The sequence below is a fragment of the Propithecus coquereli genome, unplaced genomic scaffold (assembly GCF_000956105.1).
Source record: "Propithecus coquereli isolate 6110/MARCELLA unplaced genomic scaffold, Pcoq_1.0 Scaffold47, whole genome shotgun sequence".
NCBI lineage: Eukaryota > Metazoa > Chordata > Mammalia > Primates > Indriidae > Propithecus > Propithecus coquereli.
In genome coordinates, this window is record NW_012150507.1 from 6,642,159 (window position 1) to 6,642,754 (window position 596).

A 596-nucleotide genomic window follows, 5' to 3' on the forward strand; every position below is an offset into this window, starting at 1 on the left:
CTCTCTTGGGAGAGGAGTTTGACACACGCCGTGTGGCCGCAATACAGGGCGTAGGCCAGTGGCGTGCTCTCGTTGATGTCCCGCAGGTTGCTGTCCATGCCCAACTCCAGCAGCGACTGGACACACTCTTCCTTCCCTGCAGCTGCAGCCCAGTGCAGAGGGGTCCTGGAGGCCACATGGGAAAAGTACAAGTGTCTGAGCACATGGATGGTACAGGTTGCTCAGCCAGCAACAGCTCCCACTCAAAGTCGGGTGGAGTTGGGAAGGGCTTGTTGCTATTTACAGCATGGAAATAGTATGTGTTACATGGGGCTGAAAGATGATGGCGTGTATGTGTGGGGCCTCTCCTCTGGCTCTAAGTATACCCAGCCCATTCGTGCTCTCTGGCCTTTCTGAGAGTTTCCTAGAAGAGGAAGTACTGGGTCAAAGGATATGAACAGTTTTAAGGCTCTTTATGCAAAGTGCCAAACTGCTTTCTAGGAAGATTGACTCAATTTATCCTCCTACCAGCTGTGTCCCTATTCCTTGCCTAATATTGGGCGTGATCGCCATCTTTAAAAATCTTTGCCAATTTGGCAGGCAAAATGATAATTCAC

The 596-nt window shown here is 50.7% G+C and overlaps 1 protein-coding gene across 1 annotated transcript in view; it reads right to left on the bottom strand.

The window, feature by feature from the left end:
* ANKRD55 (ankyrin repeat domain 55) overlaps nt 1–596 on the bottom strand; it is a 145,243-nt gene that overhangs the window by 15,866 nt on the left and 128,781 nt on the right. The gene's annotated exons all lie outside the window — the stretch shown is intronic.